At 41.4% G+C, this 15,879-nt stretch overlaps 1 protein-coding gene across 1 annotated transcript in view; it reads left to right on the top strand.

The window, feature by feature from the left end:
* The first annotated feature begins 7,927 nt into the window (after positions 1 to 7,927).
* The window catches only part of dock1 (dedicator of cytokinesis 1), a 575,757-nt gene continuing 567,805 nt past the window's right edge, over positions 7,928 to 15,879 (top strand). The window contains exons 1-3 of the mRNA XM_043713153.1: positions 7,928 to 8,167; positions 11,773 to 11,879; positions 14,921 to 14,975. The gene's annotated coding sequence lies outside the window, so the exon portion shown is untranslated. The remainder of the gene's footprint in view (positions 8,168 to 11,772; positions 11,880 to 14,920; positions 14,976 to 15,879) is intronic.

The following is a 15,879-nucleotide window of genomic DNA, read 5'->3' as shown; positions in this document are numbered from 1 at the left end:
GTGACCTGAACTGGACACACTCCAAAAGAAGCCTCACCAATGTCTTGTGCAACTTCAACATAACATCCCAATTCCTACATTCGAAGTTCTGAGCAATGAAAGCAAGGGTGCTAAATACTTTCTTAACCAACTTATCTGCATGTGATGCACACTTCAACTAATTATGTACTGCACTCTCTGTTCTATGAATTGCCTAAGATCTTACTTTTAATTGTATAAGTCTTGTCTTTGGAGAAAGTGAGGACTGTAGATGCTGGAGATCAGAGTCAAAAAGTGGGCGCTGGAAAAGCACAGCCAGTCAGGCAGCATCCAAGCAGAAGGAGAATCGATGTTTCGAGCATAAGCTCTTCATTAGGAATTGGGGGTGGGGGCCGAAAGGGCTGAGAGATAAATAAGAGGGAGGTGGGGCTGTGGGGAAGGTAGCTAGGAATGTGACTGGTGGATGAAGGTGGGGGATGATGGTGATAGGTCAGTTACATTAGCCATTTTCCAGTCCTGTGGGATCCTCCCTCATTCAGATGATTCCTGAAAGATCACCACCAATGCCTCCACAATCTCCTCGCATTCCTCCTTCAGAACTCATCTGATTCAGACCTTTCAGCTTCCCAGCACCTTCTCCTTAGTGATGGTCATCATACTCACCTGTACACCATGACTCTCCTGAAATTCTGGCATGTTCCTGGTGTCCTCCACAGTGAAGACTGATGCAAAGTACCTATTCAGTTCCTCTGCCATTTCTTTGTTCTCCATTATTACTTCTCCAGACTCATTTTTGATCAGTCCAATGTCCACTTCTGCCTTTCTCTTACCTTTTATACATCTTTAAAAAACTCTTGTAATTTTCTTTTATATTCATAGCTGGATTACCTTTATATTTCATTTTCTCTCTCATTATTGCTTTTTTTCAACATTGTTTGCTTTTTCTTTTGCTTTTATACTGTCCTTGACTTCCCTTGAGGCATAATTGCCTGTCCTCCCCTTAAAATTTCTTCTTCCTTCAACTGAATTTTTGCTGTGCTTCCCAAATTATCCACAGAAACTCTTGCTCTTACTGCTCCACTGTCTTTCCTGCTAGGCTCCCCTTCCAAACAACTCTGGCCAACTCCTCCCTCCTTTCTTTGTGGTTATCTTTCCATAATTGTAATACTGTTACGTCTGGTTCCAGCTTCTTCCTCTCAAACTGCAAGGTGAATTTTATCATATTGCAGTCACTGCACCCCAGGAGTCCTTTACCTAAAGCTCTCTAATCAAGTCTGCCTCATTAAATATTACCAAATCCAGTACTGTTTGTTCTCTAGTGGGCTATACCACAAGTTGCTCAAATAATGTTTTTACTGACATCTCATAATCTTTGGTTCTGCTCCCAACCTGCATGAAGTATCATAGTGCCTTTCTTACATGCCTTTTCAATCTCCTGATTAATCTTCTGCCCACATTTTGAATACTGCTAGGGGGCCTGTAAATAACTCTCACTGGGGTCTTTTTCCCTTTGTGGTTTCTCCACTCTACTGACACAGATTCTACGCCTTCTAACCCTAAAACCTTTTTTGCTAGTGATTTAATTTTATTTTCTACTGGTAAAGGAACTTTCCTTCCTCTGCTCATCTGCCTGTCCTTTCAATAGGATGCGTAACCTTCGATATTAAGTTCCCCTTACAGCCATATCTTGTGATGCCCATAACATTATACCTATCAATTTTAATCTGGGGTACAATCATTTATCTTGTTTCATATGCTGCACACACTTAAATACAATATCCTATCCTGAATTGGCAGCCCTCTTCTCACAGTTGTCATCTTATCTGCTGTGCCTGAAGTTAGATTCCTGATCCATTCTACACTCTCTGTTATATTACTTGTTCTGGCAACTTTAATAACCTCTCCTAAGGTCTGTATTTAAACTTTTACTCCCAATTCCTGATATTCTCAATTCCTGACATTATCCAATCAGGATCTTTTGCCTACATTGCCTGTGTTGTTGGTGCCAACATAGACAGCAGCAACTCATTCTTTCCCCTTTCTCTCAGTATCCTTTCAAGCCAAATTGTAATGTCCTTCACCTTGGCACCAGGCAGGCAACACACTATGCATGACTCTCAGTTCTGCTTACAAAGGATCCTACCTATCCCCCTAATAGAATCTCCTACCATAATCACTTTTCTTTGTGCTCTCTCTGCATGAAGGGCTTCCTGGAGAACAGTTCAGTGGTCAGTTTGACCATCCTCTCTGCAGACTCTTTCCTCATCTAAACAGGAAGCATAACTGTTAGATAAGGTTAAGAATTGAGATTTCTCCAATGCTACATTCAGGATTCTTCCACCTGCCTCACTTGTTGTCACACCTTCCTGTCTCTGACCAGTGGTCAATTTTGAAATTTTTAAGCTACAGGGTGTGACTACCTGGATCACAGTATTGGAGAACTCACTCCCTCCTGAATGTGACACAGTGTTTGAAGCCTTGATTTCAGGTCTTTAACTTTGAGTTCCTCAAGCTGCATGCACTGTATGTTGATAATAGTGATACACTTGATATCATTCTGGTTTTATTTGTTCACGCTACTAAATACATTATGTAATAAAAACAAGACCAAGTAATTGCTGAGGACTTTAGATGAGTTGAAACAATTTAAAAATGAGAAAAAGGAAACAGAACTATAATGGATATCCAGTTGTCAATTTGGTGCTTACTGTTAATATTTATTGAATACTCAATATTTGATAAAAGATAATTTTAAATGAGGGAATTGTCAAGTTTATGTAAAGCATTATGTAGTTTCAAATTGAATTTTACAGGATCAGCACTGATATTTAAAAATTTTACTTTGTAGGTCCACTGCCACCTATTTGAGGATATAAATCTGCTATAAAACAAAAATCCTATAGTGAATTGGGATAATCTTCAGAATTAATACAGTATCAACTTCACTAGCATTTCCTGTTCATGTCAGAAAGTATTTTTCAGTGATTGGTTGCTATTTTTCCACACTGTTTCAGATAAGAATTTGATTGATGACTTAATATTCAGTATGATTGGTGAACTGAACCATCAAGGTTGACATTCACATCATTTTTTATGTCTCATAAAAAAGGAAGTTATGTCAAAGATATTGGCAAAGGTCTGCTGAGTAGCTTGGATTCAAATGTGGTGAAAAATTAATGATAGAGATTGTAATTTCCCAATTTGAAGCAATCATCTGTGTGACTATTGATTCCAATAGGATAATCCACCAGAGTGTCTTTGGGGTTTATGATACTGTGTGTATAATTTATTCATTCAAAATTGATTTTGACTATTTTAACATATTGTGACTATTATTTTCTTTTTATTTGAGTTTGATGTTTACAGTCACAGTACAGAACAATTGGAGGGAAAGCTATGATTTCTTTAAGGTCATAGTTTAAACTTAAAATGTAGTCAGATTTGACTCTGATCTATTCCCGGCCCATTCCAGACCTGAGAAACTAGAACTACATTTATTCAATACCCTTCTGTACCTTCCCTACTACTGCTTCAACATCAAATGGAATAATTTGAACAACTGCAAATTATATCTCAATAAAGTTATTCTTCTAGGAAAGCTCAGGACATCTGTATCACACTACTTACAGTAGACTTCAATTTCAAGCAGGCAAGGTATGGTTAAATGGCTTTCCCATTAGTTTTATGAAAACTAACTCCTTGGATCTCACTTTTTGGTTGCCATTAATTACATGTGTGCATGCAGCCTGTCAGGTATTTGGTGAAAATTTAATAAGTAAATAATAGTCCTACTTAATAGGTCTTTTACTGATTCATCCAAAATAGTGAGACAACACAACAGGGCCACATACAGTTATCAAAGTATGCACACTAATCTTAGGGAATATTGGGTTTCTGAATGTTGGTATTGGGAATCCTTTTAAGTAGACTTCTCTTCACAAGGCTTCATGTTATCATATCACTTAAATGAATTCAAGTGCCTGTCCAAAGTTCTGAGCACAAAATTCTAAGCTGATTCTTAAATGCAATACTGGGGGAGTAATGCATTATTTGGATGGCATTAAGTACCTCAGTAATTTTGATTAGCACAGGCTGTGCAGTCTTCTGAGGCCTATGTTTTCTATCAATGTGGTTAAACATCTTGGTGATGTCCTCTTTGGTAAAGTGCACTCTTTATGTACTAGCATTAGGTTGTTTGCATGGGATTTCTGGAGATGCTGGGCAGATAGGGTCTCTAGTTGAGAGTTCTCTTGTGTCCTCCTCTTCTCCAGCAGATGGTATCGCTCTGCTTAGACTCATCATCTTCTCCCATTCCTTCTTTAGATTAAAGGGTCTCCATCAGTATTCCCAAGGTCAGTCACTCACATTCTGCTATGACTTACATAAGGTGGTATGAAACTGGTATGAAACTTACATAAGGTGGTATGAAACCATTTAGGGGTATGAAACTGACACATTTTTGATGATGTCTTTAGAAATTTTCCAGAAACAAAAATATTGGTATGAAATGGCAAAGCCTACCAGAAAGGGTCCTGTGTAGAAAATCCTCTTCATTCTTTACAGAACAGGGAAGATAGGTTAGCTCAGTAGGCCAGATCAAACAGTGTGACACTGGAAAATCACAGCCAGTCAGGCAGCATCCAAGGAGATGAAGAGTGGAATGACGAAGAGCTTTTGCTTGAAACATCGACTCTCCTGCTCCTCGGATGCTGCCTGACAGGCTGTGCTTTTCCAGTGCCACATGTTTTGACTCTGATCTCCAACGTCTGCAGATCTCACTTTCTCCTCAATAGGCTGGATGGCTCATTTACAATGCAGAAAATTGCCAACAATAGCTATGGTTACAATGAAGGACTTGCCTTCTCAACCTCTCCCGTCACCTGAGGTGTGGCGATCCTCAGGTTAGACCACCATGAGTCTCTCTCTCTCGCTCTAGGCATGGAAGTATTATTGCTAGAGACCTAGCTAATGTTCTGAAGACCATGTATGAAAACCCACTGTTCAAAAAAATAATACCATGAAATAACAATCGATTGTCAGAAAAACCCATTTGGTTTACTAATGACTTCAGGGAAGGAAACTGCCATCCTCACCTGGTCTCACCTATATGTGGCTCCATTGCAATGTGGTTAAATCCTAACTGCTCTCTGGGCAATAAATGCTGGCCTAACCAGCAACATCCACATCCTATGAATGAATAAATTAAAAATAAAGTCATCCTTGGCATGCAATTCACATGCCTCTTGGTAAAGGAGTTTCTGTGAAAAACGGACTAACTAGGTGTCTGATGGAATGACAAGGAACTAGACACAACATATAACATAAACAATTATTTGTTTGGTTGATTTTCACAGATCTCCATCGACTGTTTTTCAGGCAACGGGATCTGAAAATTCTTTGGGTGATCAGTGCACCGAATTTCATTATCCCCATGGGCTGGTTTTCACTCCAGAGGTCCAAATGTCCCTTGAGTGGCCTTCCTGTCAACCACTTATCAGATCCCAATTTTACAGAAGCCAGGTGAGGCCTAGGATGGTCCACCTATTCTCAGAAAAGGTGAGAACTCATTTGGATTGGAGTTCAGGGATCTGGGGGAACCTTGGCAGTTGCTGCTTGGAACTTAGGCATGAAGGGTAGAGTGGTGGGGGGTGCTGTATTACTGGCCCCCTTTTCCGATTGACAGCATACTCCAAAGTTTGCCTACCAACCCCCCATTCCCATTTCCACCAATCTATGCTGTCCCATCATACTCCTATTCTTCAAAGTCTATTATTCCTGGGCCACCATTCCCATTCCCACCTTGAGATCTAAATCTATCCAGGACAATGGCATCAGGCACTGGTGGAACTGTGATGCTCCTGGTACATTGCTAGGACTACAAAGGTGCAAATAACAAATCTATTACCCATCATTAGCTACTATGAGGAAGTGGAGGTTACCTTTGCCTTTGTCAAATTATAAGTTATTTAAGTGGTTAGATTATGAATACTACTATGAATAAATAAGAGAGGCAGTAGTTTAGTAATAGAGTCCTTTAAAACAGTCATACAGCATGGAAACAGACCCTTTGGCCCAGCTCATCCATGCCAACTAGGTTTCTTAGATAAATTAGTCTCATTTGCCCGCATTTGGCCCATATCCCTCTTAACCTTTCCTATGCATGTGCTTGTAAAAATGTATTTTAAATGTTGTACTTGTACCTGCCTCTACCATTTCCTCTCTTTCTTAAAATATTGGCAACTTTTCTGAATTCTTACTATCCATCACTTACAGTTGGTGCTAACATAATCTGTCCACTGTAACTGGTAGGAACTGTATTGGCAAACATCTAACTTGTTTACAAATGCCCTTTTAGAGAGGAGATCCAATGTTACCCATTTTAACTATCTGTAACTCCAGTCTCACATCAATGCAGTAATCTCTGAAGTAGATTATCAAGCTGCTTAATAATTACAGGTGAACAATAATACTGGTCTTTCCAGTGGTGTCCACATTCTCAGCATGAACAAAATGACTCACAATTAACCACGTGAGCATATAAGCAATAGGATGAGACAGATATGATAAATCAAACAGATGTTTGGGAGTGTTACTGTCTGTCGGGTCTTCTCAGAATCCTATGACAAAATTTTTCAATCTCAGATTTTTGAGTTTTGTGTTCAGGAGGCATTTAGACAATGCAAGTGGACTTTTTTGATGTTGGGATGTGACAGCCATATATATGCTATTCATCATTACTTATCCAGAAAATGGTGGCTTTCTTCTCCTTTAAGTACTGCAGTTCGAACACAAAGTGTTCAAATTTTCACAGGATCTTTTAAGTCAGCAAAATGGTAGATGTTATCAATCTTAATCATAAGTAACATTTATTTGACTATTTCTCAAAATTCGTTCAAATTTTAAATAGAGAAGTATCAAAAATGTTAAATAAAGCCTTGAAAAAATAAAGTAAATGTCTGTGGTTCTGAATGAGAGAAGAAGAGAATGAATTAAGAAATAAGGACTGATTGCACCAATGATGTATCTTGTGTAGTTTCAGCTTGAAATAAAACTGCTCTTTGAACCTCAGGAAGCATTAAGATGTATGTTACAATCCTCTGTACAAAACAATAACTTCTAAAAGAGAAATAAATTTCCCAGTGACTAATGCAAATAATTGTATAAGATTTCATTTTTTAGAATTCCTATTGAAACAAACAAATTAAAATCAACAGCAAATAAACATCACTCAGTAGGCAACTAGTAAACTAAATCAGAAAAAAAGCATTCCTTAAAATAACCAAAGTCCCCAGCCACATGAATTTGTTATGGCAATTATTTAGCAAATAACTAGCCTTAAATCTTAAATATCTATTGGCGATTGAACAGTCTTCCTTCTCCGTGCCCTGCTCATGTGAATCTTCCAATGTCCTTCGAAACAAAATCTCTTTCTCAATCTTCTGAGTAAAAGTTTCAACACTCCATGAAAATCTTTGTGTTTCTTTGAAGAGGGGATTCATTCTCACTAATACTCTGTTGTCCTTTTCTTCTAGATAGCATAGCAGCACCTGCTTTCAGTCTGCTGTCCAAAAACCCTTAGTCTAACTGCTGCTGAAAATCTGAGAGCAGCAAAAACAGTTGCTTACTCTTTTTAGCTTTTAGTTTGTATTCAACTTGTATTGATTTGCTATCACACACCTTTAGAGCCAATAAGACTTGAACCCAGGCCTGATAGTCCAGAAGTAGAGACACTACCACTGTGCCACAACAGTCCTAGTTGCATTCTCTTTGTCTCTAATTGTTGATGTTCACACTTGCATTTCATTGGCAGCCTTACTCTAAAGCAATTAGAATGTATGAGCCTGTCACCAGCTATGTTCAGTATAACTTCACACCAGTGGAGGAGAGCCTGATTCCTGAACTGGCTGAATTATTTAGCCAGTTTGTTAACTGGTATTCCTTTAGTGAGGATTGATTTTTAAACTTCTGATGCACACAATGTGTTTCAGGTGTAACTCAGTTCTCATTAGGGGATTGTTGTTTCACTGGCTGGTTACAGCCTGTTTGTTACTCTTTTACATTTGAGAAAAGGACAATGTTGATTTTGTGGCAGAGCTTAGCCCTTGCACTCTAGTTTTTATTGTTTTTGTGTCTTCACTCTTTTTTTGGTCTTTGGACTAAGCCCTTGTGAGAAACTACAACTTTCCAGGTGAGTTGTTCCTGTGGGTAGGCCTGACCCTTGGACTAGGCCTCTGCAAAGACTGAACATCTGTGTGCGTGCTGAGAGGTGAGCACTTTAGATTAGATTAGATTAGATTGCTTACAATGTGGAAATTGCTGCATCCTGGAGTTTGGGAGTGGACCAAACCCCTGTGACTTAACTACACCTTTACAATGTACAGTGTTCCTGTGAGTGGGCCTGGTTGTCTATGGATGGGCCTGGACTCTGTGGAGACTGAACACCTGTGTGCTGTGGGGTGTGCACTTGCTGCCCTCGGTTGTGGACGCTGCCCTCGGTTGTGGACGCTGCCCTCGGTTGTGGACTCCATTTCCGACAATGCACTTTGTATACTGTAGTGGACTTTGTTCTTGGGAATGGACTCCATATTTTGAAGAAAACTGTTTATGGTAAAGGACTCTATGTACCAGAAAGGACTCGGTTTGTTGGTAACTGACTGTCTTGTTGGGTTTATCACCTGCACTGTCTTGTGTCCCTGGGTCTCGCAGACCTTACTGTGAGCTGGCAGGCTCATAGGTCATCCTGAAAGCTGTCACCCTGTGAGCTGGAGGGTGGGTAGGCCATTCTGTGAACCTGAAGGTTGGTAGGCTGTCCTAAAAGCTGGAGGGTGGGTAGGCCACCCTAATGCCAGTCACCCTGAGAGCCAGAGGTGGGTAGGCTGTTCTGAGTGCTGTTGTCCCGTGAAGGGGTGATCAGGACGGGCTGTCCTAGAGGTGGTCAGAAGGTGTGTCAGAGCAGCTGAAAGCCAGAAGGCGGGTAGGGGCAGGCTGAGATGCAGAAGGCTTGTGGGCTGCCCTGCACGCTGTCGTCCAAGGGGATGGGCTGTCCTAGAAGTGGCTGGAAGGTGTTAGGGCAGTCTACTGGTCTGATGGCGCATCGGGGTGGGTGAGAGCCCAATGGTACGTGGGGGCAGACAGAGGCAGGTAGGCTGTCCTCAGCGCTGTCACCCTGGGCAGGTACCAGGGCAGGCTGTCCTAGAGGTGATCGAAATGTGTGTCAGGGCAGACCAAGAACTGGAAGGGGCATGGGATGGACCAAGAGCCAGATGGTGCATAGGGGCAGGCTGCCTTAGTGTGGCCTTAGTAGGAAGGTGGGAGAGACAGGGGGGCTTGCTGGGTTTCTGTGGTCTGTATTGTATGCACCGGTTCTTATGTAATTGAATTGTCTTGTATGTACAAATGTCATTGTTGCTGTTTATAATGACAAACTGGGATTTGAAGTTTGTCCTCATTTCCCTGAAAACTGGTTGAACGTTTAGGGTTTGGGGGCCTAGCTTTGCTGCTCCTCTCCCTTGTAAAATTGTTGTTTCTGTGTATAGCTGTTAATGTTAATTGTTTTGTAAACTGTGAATTGTTTAATAAAATTTAAAAAAATCAGTCTTCTCAATTTAGGGGACTGACTCTGTGCTGGCAGGTCCACAGTCTGTGTTACTGTTGGTTTCTGCTTTTTTAGGGGGGGGAGAGAAACCTGATTCCTGAACTGGCTGGATTATTTGGCCAGTTTGTTAACTGGTATTCCTTTGGTGAGGACTGATTTCTAAACTCCTGATACACACAATGTTTTTCATGTGTAACTCAGTTCTCATTAGGGGATTGTTGTTTCACTGGCTGCTTGCAGTCTGTATGTTACTCTGTTCTTTTCTCAAAAGTAAAAGGGAAAAATGTTGATTTTTATGGTAGGGCTTAGCCCTTGGACTCTAGTTTTCTTTGCTTTTGGTATGTGTCTTCCCTCTTTTTTTTTGGTGTTTGGACTGAGCCCTTGTGAGAAACTACAACTTTCCAGATGAGCTGTTCCTGTGGGGAGGCCTAGCCCTGGGACTGGGCCCCTGAGGACTGAACACCTATGTGTGTGCTGGGAGGTGAGCACTTGCTGTATCCTGGAGTTTTGGAGTAGACCTTGTCTTCGGGAGGGGACCAAAGCCCTGTGAGTTAACTGCACCTTTACAACATACTATGTTCCTGTGAGTGGGCCTGGTTCTCTATGGATGGAGAAAGTGAGGACTGCAGATGCTGGAGATCAGAGCTGAAAATGTGTTGCTGAAAAGTAGGTCAGGCAGCATCCAAGGAACAGGAGAATCGACGTTTCGGAAATAAGCCCTTCTCTATGGATGGGCCAGGTTTCTATGGAGATTGAACACCTGTGTGCTGTGAGGTGTGCATTTGCTGCCTTCAGGAGTGGATTCTGTCCTTGGTTGTGGACTCTGCTTTCAGCAATGGACTCTGCAGCTTGGAGTGGAATCTATCTCTGCCAATGCACTTTGTACACTGGAATGGACTCCATTCCTGGGAATGGACTCTACATTTTGGAAAAAAAACTGTTTATGGTAATGGACTCTGTACCAGAAAGGACTCTGTTTGTTTGTTGATAATTGATTGTCATGTGATTTGCTGGGGTTATCACTTGCACTGTTTTGTGTCCCTGGGTCTGGCAGGCCTTACTCTGAGCTGGGATGCTCATAGGTCGCCTGAAAGCTGTCACCCTGAGAGCCGGAGGGTGGGTAGGCCATCCTGTGAACCTGAAGGTTGATAGGCTGTCCCGAAAGCTGGAGGATGGGTAGGCCCCTCTGATGCCAGTTGCCCTGAGAGCCAGAAGGTGGGTAGGCTGGTCTGAGTGCTGTTGTCCCAAGATGGGGTGATCGGGATGGGCTGTCCTAGAGGTGATCGGAAGGTGTTAGAGCAGCTGAGAGCCAGAAGGCGCGTAGGGGCAGGCTGAGATCTGGAGAGCTCGTAGGCTACCCTGCACGCTGTCGTCCCAGGGGAAGGGGACGGGCTGTCCTAGAGGTGGCTGGAGGGTATGTCGGGGCAGTCCATGGGCCAGATAGCTCATTGGGGTGGGCAAAAGCCCAGTGGTACATAGGGACAGACCGAGAGCCAGAAGGTGGGTAGGCCGTCCTGACTGCTGTCACTCCAGCCGGGTACCAGGGCAGGCTGTCCTAGAGGTAGTCGAAAGGTGTTTCGGGGCAGACCGAACTGGAAGGGGCACGGGGTGGACCGAGAGCTGGAAGGTGCGTAGGGGTGGGCTGCCTTAGTGGCTGGAAGGTGGGGGGGGGGGGGGCTTTCTGGGTGTCTGTATTGTATGCACAGTTTCTTATGTGAATGAGGGGAATCTATATGGGATTCAATCTCACTCACTGGGATTACCTCACCATCTCTTCTGCATCACCACTCACTACTCCATTCACCTCACATTATACTCAATCCCTTCCTTTGCTGCATTGTAAGAAACGTTGGTCATAATTAAATTGAAAGGGTCATGACCAGTGAGGGTCACCAAACATCAGACTTTTCTTCCTATAGAAGAGAAAATAACCAATTTGGCCAGAGAAGAATGATTGCTCCTTTTGGACTAGGGAGACTTCAACTGGCAATAAGTCCAGTAAGCTTGATTTAAAAATCACAACACCAGGTTATAGTCCAACAGGTTTACTCGGAAGCACTAGCTTTCCAAGCATCACTCCTTCATCAGGTGCATTATGTCCAGTAAGCTTCATTGTGCTGTGCTTTTATTGATACCAGTGTTAACTCATTCCTAATCTGCACAAGTTTTTCTCCTCAATTGTCTCTTCTCTTATGCAGACACTAGCAACATTCAGGTGAACCTTTGCTCTGAAGAGGCCAGCACCAAAGATCTTCAGCTCCATATGTCTCTGAGAAGGAAGCCACTAATGGTATGGGGGGTGCAGGTGAGAGCCTTACATTTAGAGACTTTTACCTTTGTGTCTACTCTGTCCAGAGTAGACTTGAGTACATTATATGATAGAAGTGAAACTTTTATGACTCCACAGGTAGTCAACAAAAGCTCTGTCATTCAGAAGACTACTGGAGACCAGGTGCCTGGTCAGGCCAAGCACACAACATTCCCATTGTTTTGAGGATTAATAACTCCTTCAAAAGGCACAGGTTTGCCAAAGGGAATCTGATCAAAGGATGGAATAGTCTCCCAACATTCAGTTCTGTATTGGCCCTGGTATGGGTGTCTGTCTGTCAGTGAAGTTGGATCAAAGGATGGAGTAGTCCACTAATATCATCAGTCCTGTGTTTGCCTTGATTTAGGTGTGCCTGGCTGTATCCATAGAGGTTGGTGACTGCTAGAAAGCTAGTGTAGCACATTCAGTATCTCCTGAATACACACATGGACCTGCACTCCATTGCCTTGAGCCATAATGACAAGGGAAACAAGGGCCCTAGACCTCACTCTAGCTGTCCCTTTGATGTCCACAGGGACCTCCAGCAAGATTCCCATCAGTACATTCCATATGTGTTCAACCCTTCCACCTGCCTATGATGCCTAAGCCTTCAGAACTCCAATCTAAATAGGATGAGCCTGGATCTGGCCAGTATATTTTCTGCAGGCCAGGGCTATTAGGCACAATTGCTGCCAGAAATAACCATTCATGTCTTCCTGGGCAATAGCACCAACTACTAAGTAGGCTTCCTTTACAACAGCTGCAAAGTCTGGGACTGCGCTTAGATATAATGGGAGGGAGAGGAAAAAAATGTCTTGAGGCCACAAAATTGGCTTGGGTGATACATTATTGTTGATAACCTTGCCCTCTTGTGAATAGATTCTCACTTGCACTCTTAAAATGTCTGCAATGACATAATGTTTAGTTAGACCTGGTCAAATAGTATCTAAATGAGAAATACGTAGTCACTTCATACCCATCAAGAATGAAAAAATGGCCACCATCTCTGCTTAACAACCAACATCTTGACTGCAGATTGCCTTAGACATCACAAATCCTTGAAACATGAAGTTCTGGATTACAGCTAAGGATTCACAATTTGCTGTGGACAACACAGACATCACGCAGTGTGCAGGGTTTAAATTGGGGACTGGCATCCACATATCATTGTGGGATGAATTTGCACTTGCAGAATTAAGTTTTGTTTTGTTCAAAAACTGTGCAAATACATGTAAGATTCTATAAATCAATTTCTTAGATTAGAATCAGTCTGACCATTGTGACTGGCACCGGGCACCTCACATCTTAAATGCATTATCTGGGCTGAGATGACACCAATTGTTAAAGTTCACTTGAGAGTGTAACTTTAAAAATGTTCTGTGATTTACATATGAAAGAACTGAAACCCACATGTTCATTCTAAAATGAGAGACTTAACAAACAATCCGGGTCTTTTTCAATATATAATTTCAGTTACATCATACTAAACTTTTGCAATAAATGCTGAGTCTTATGATCTTATACTCCACAATCACCTGAAGGAGGAGCAGCGGTCCGAAAGCTACTGCTTCCAAATAAACCTATTGGACTATAACCTGGTGTTATAATTTTTAACTTTGTACTTGTCAAGCTCCACCTTGAGTGAGGGAGTGGAATCTGTTCCATACATCTCAGGAGGGAATTCTAATTGTATCCATCAGTTTTTCAAAGGACCACAGTGCCATTTGTAGCTGGGAGGCGTATAATGTACTTTGTCCCTCATAGCACAGCTGTATGCTTTAAAAAAAAGCTGCACAAACGTTTTTTTTTGATAGGTTTCATGCCATTCTCCAGGCCAGTCAAGCATTTTACAATTTTTCAGTCTCTGCACACAATAATATTGAAGGATTACCAATGATGTAAGGTTCAAATAGAGATTCCTCAGGTTTCATCTCAACCTGCTGTATTATCATGAGACTTCACCACAGAAAACTTGAATTTGATATCCTGTTAGCAACTTTAATTAAGAGCTACATAATTGTAGCACCATACATCATTAGTGCACAATTTCACTGACTGCTACTTTTTCCTGACATGTAACATGTAGAATTTTTTAAAAGTGGTTTCCCTCAAAATTACCATGCGCACAATTAGAAAGATAACTAGATATTTATTCAGTGCAGAAAATTTCAGGAACAGCAGAAATAACATTCAGTTGTCCTTTGCATTAAGCAAAGACTACTTACCATATTACCATTAATATTTTAAAGAATTAAAAGTCCAAAACCAGCTCATTGAAATCATTCACTGTGGAAGGAGGTTTCAAGTGGGATCACTCTGGCTTCTCATGCTCCATGATGCTTGAATGACACTCCTGGTTAATGTCTTAATTCTCAAACTTAAGATTGCTATTGATCCCCCATTTCTTCTCCAGAATATCCTCCATTTGCTGGCTCCAGTTATGAACGGCAAACATACCATGATGATAAATCTTTTGGTATTATAACTCAATGCAATGCCAGAGTGGTCCAAGCATCAAAACCTCACTTGAAAAAAGCTTTAAGTTCTTTTCCAATCATCTGAAATACATTTGATACAAATCAAATGAATCATCTGACTCATTGGGAGCAATAAAGACAGCAATTTGTTGAAGCATATTTTAGTATATCAAAGATGTTGGTTAATTTATTTTATATAGCTATCCTACTGAAATATATATCTAGTGGCAATGTTAAATTCATACTTCGGGTGACGCTGCACAATTAAAATTGTCAAAATTGGCAAATATTACTTTAGTTTGAACTACCTAATTAGCTGATCTCATAAGAACCTAAGAAACACCCACAAGAATAGGCCATTTGGCTGAGCTTCTAATGAAGGGTCACTGGATCTGAAATACTGACTCTACTTTCTCTACACTCTTGTTGAGTTTCTCCAGCAATTTCTTTTTTGATTTCAGATTTCCAGCATTCATGGTTCTTGATTTTATATAAAATAGGCACTCCTTTGGGAGCAGTTGCATTAGCTGCTTGCCTACTTTCAATCTTGTCTGTCTATAGGTTTTCTCTGGCACACACCCAAGGTATTGGAGGACAATTTGGACAGGTGTAAATAGTAGGTATTGTTTAAGTTCATATGTTTTTGTTTTAGTTTTCCATGAGCTTTGGGCCATTGAAAAAATACTTATTTTATTGAGAGTTATTTTGTTTCATGATACTGAGACAATCAAAATTTATTTTCTCTTGAAAGGAGAAGCTGTAGATAACCTAATAAAAATGTCTTGTCATATGTTAAGAAGTGACCTTATAAAGGTTTATAAAATCATGAGGGGCGTGGTTAAGGTGAATAGACAAGGTCTTTTCCCTGGGTTTGGGGAGTCCAAAACTAGAGGCCATAGGCCCCTTTTAAATCTTTCCTCTCTACTTAAACCTAAGGGCAATGTTTTTACACAGAAGATGATGCATGTATTGAATGAGCTGCCAGAAGAATTGGTGGACGCTGGTACAATTATAACATTTTAAAAGACATTTGGATGAGTACATGAATAGGACAGGTTTAGAGAGATATGTGCCAAATGGGACTAGTTTAATTTAGTATATAGTAGAACCTTGATTATCCTGGCGGGGAGTATTTTGTTCAGATAACTGATCGTTCGGATAATTGATCTGATTGTAACAAGCGGTAATTTTAGATTACTTACATTGTGGAAACAGGCCCTTCGGCCCAACAAGTCCACACCGCCCCGCCGAAGCGCAACCCACCCATACCCCCTACATTTACCCTTTACCTAACACTACGGGCAATTTAGCATAGCCAATTCACCTGACCTGCACATCTTTGTGACTGTGGGAGGAAACCGGAGCACCCGGAGGAAACCCACGCAGACACGTGGAGAACGTGCAAACTCCAACAGTCAGTCGCCTGAGGCTGTGAGGCAGCAGTGCTAACCACTGTGACACCATGCCGCCCATTTGAGTGCCAGTTATCTGGAAATATGTGCCATAATGCCGTTTAACAT

Source organism: Chiloscyllium plagiosum, chromosome 22, assembly GCF_004010195.1.
Source record: "Chiloscyllium plagiosum isolate BGI_BamShark_2017 chromosome 22, ASM401019v2, whole genome shotgun sequence".
Classification (NCBI taxonomy): domain Eukaryota; kingdom Metazoa; phylum Chordata; class Chondrichthyes; order Orectolobiformes; family Hemiscylliidae; genus Chiloscyllium; species Chiloscyllium plagiosum.
This window is presented reverse-complemented; position numbering and strand designations above follow the sequence as displayed.